Source organism: Trichechus manatus, unplaced genomic scaffold (genome assembly GCF_000243295.1).
Source record: "Trichechus manatus latirostris isolate Lorelei unplaced genomic scaffold, TriManLat1.0 scaffold00137, whole genome shotgun sequence".
NCBI classification, from domain to species: domain Eukaryota; kingdom Metazoa; phylum Chordata; class Mammalia; order Sirenia; family Trichechidae; genus Trichechus; species Trichechus manatus.
In genome coordinates this window covers 776,494-778,849 of record NW_004444073.1, presented here as the reverse complement: position 1 = coordinate 778,849, position 2,356 = coordinate 776,494, and the positions used below count along the sequence as shown (strand labels likewise).

General features: G+C 43.5%; 1 protein-coding gene across 1 annotated transcript in view; it reads right to left on the bottom strand.

Annotated features, from left to right (window-relative positions):
- Positions 1-2,356, bottom strand: part of ELMO1 (engulfment and cell motility 1) — a 648,319-nt gene that overhangs the window by 466,057 nt on the left and 179,906 nt on the right. The gene's annotated exons all lie outside the window — the stretch shown is intronic.

Genomic DNA, 2,356 nt, shown 5'->3' with positions numbered 1-2,356 from the left:
AATATAAGTTAGAAAGTTTTTTTATTCTAAATTAGGGATGTCTGGAACCTAAATTAGGTGTATCCAAAGAGTAAGTTAAAATTGAATATAAGTTAGTCAGGTAACTAAATATTCACATTTACCAGGCTGTACAAATTGACAAATTTATCAAGAAGGCTTCACTTTGGAAATAAATGAAATGAGCCATTTTTCAACTGCAATGTATCATTACTATCCTCAGCCAAGTTGTCAACACGGTTAATAGAAAGTAATCTTTTTGAAGGCAGACATTTAAAGAAGACTATTATCTGGTCTCATTTTCTTGGAATCAAAAGTGCTGCCCAGCATTTGTTGTCCATCTGTGTGTACTTCAAAATACTCATTTCCTCTCCATAGTTAATTGTTCACATGGACTCTACCACAGATCGGCTATTTTCCTGACATGGTGTGTACAAACTAATCACCTGGGAATCAATAGTCTAATAATTTGTGGTCCGTTCCAGTTTAAAACCATCTCAAGCTTCCCAATACTCTAAGGATAAAGCTCAAAATCCTTAACATGACCATACAAGGCTTTAAGAGTTAGCAAAACTCTCCAGCCACATCTGGTCCATTTTATCCCTACTTCTTACCCCTAAACTCCCTCTAATTTGCCAATCTGGTCCATTTTAAGGGACTCCCATTTTTCTTCCCTTCTTTTTTCTTAGGTCTCTGTCTAAATGTCCCCTCTCCCATCTTAATTAGGTTGGGACACTCACATTTGTCCTTTGTGGCACTTAATATAATCTTAACTGGTTAATTTGGAGTAAAGATTTAATGTTTTTCTTCTCTTCTGGACTTTCAGCATCAGAGTTGGAACTATCCCCGGAGCTTAGCATAGGACGTGGCACATACTGGGAAGTGAACAGAAGTTTCTTTAACTGAATGCATGCATGAATGAATGAACATCCTCTTTCCTCCTAGCATGACCGTTTCTTTTTGACAGCCCTGAGTTATGAACTGGTAGACTTTGAGACAAGCAGCCAGTCTAGGAGAGTCCAACACCTGCCAAAGGCTGGTGACAGACATACAAGCAGCCAGTAGGTCAAGGAGCATCGGTTAACACAAGTCAGACTCAGTCACAGTAAAAATAAATAACTCAGCAGCACGGCACAGGTGAACTCTGGAGTCTTCAGTAGGGAAAATACACAGGCAGGTGGGTGTCAGAATGGGAACCAAGCAGGCATAAGGGCCACACAAGGGACAGGCTGGGAGCCAGGAAGCCCAGAAGAGCTAAGGGACAGGAAAGGCAAAAGAAGCAGGGACATGATTCTTTGTCCATTCCTGCCTGCTGAGAGCCAGTCCTGGAGTTGATGGCCAGGTCTACAGGTGGGGACATGTAGTGTCACACCTGGCTGAGGTGTAGCCTGCTGAGGCAGCAACGGTGACTTCTGTTGAACAAAGCTTCCACCACAGGCAACAGAAAAGGGAATGTTGTATAGGGTATTTAACTGGGTTAGAAAATTTTCAATTTTCAGGGTTAAGGTTTGCTCAAGTTCAAACGTCTAGCCTCATGAAGGCTTTTTGACAGACACCAACTAAAACCAGCATACCAAAAAAAAACAAAAAAAACCTGTTGCCGTCTAGCCAATTCCGACTCATAGCGACCCTATAGGACAGAGTAGAACTGTGGTTTCCAAGCAGCGCCTGGTGGATTCAAATTGCCAACCTTCTGGTTAGCAGCCGCAGCTCTTAACCACTATGCCACCCAAAACAGCATAAGGTGGTTTAAGTAAGGGACCAGGATTGAAAAGCTCAGCAGCCCATTCACGGGTATGTCAGGACAGGAAACACAGAAACCAGAGGTGAGAAATCAGAAGTTTCTCTCTCCACCTCTTCTGACGCCCTCACGGGCCTTTATGCCTACTTATCTCAGAGCCCCAATCCTTTCTGTAGACTAGTTTTACTCTGCTTGCTTATGGCTTTTCTACCTAGCCCCGTTATTCAGCTTGCATGGGGACTTATCTGCCATGACACCCATATCAGCTTTGAGTTCATATGGCCTTCTGGTTCAAGCATACACCATCACCCAGTTCATCTCTCAAGTTCAGCTTCCCAGGAGAGGATATGCGAGGGGCTCAACTAGGTCACCTTCTCGTCCCACTAGCTTTGAGGGCAACAGAGAAGGGACATACAGCCCCATGCCATAAAGATGCCCCTCCCAGGAGCCAGGAGCAGAGCAGCTCCCCAGGGTGAGACACACTTTGTATTTTGTTTGCTGGATTGTGTGTGTGTGTGTGTGTGTGTTTGTGTGTGTGTTTTCTTCAGGGAAGGGCACGCTCCAAATTTGAGGCTAACTTAAAAACTGTTTATCGTACAGTATTTGTATTTATTCTCC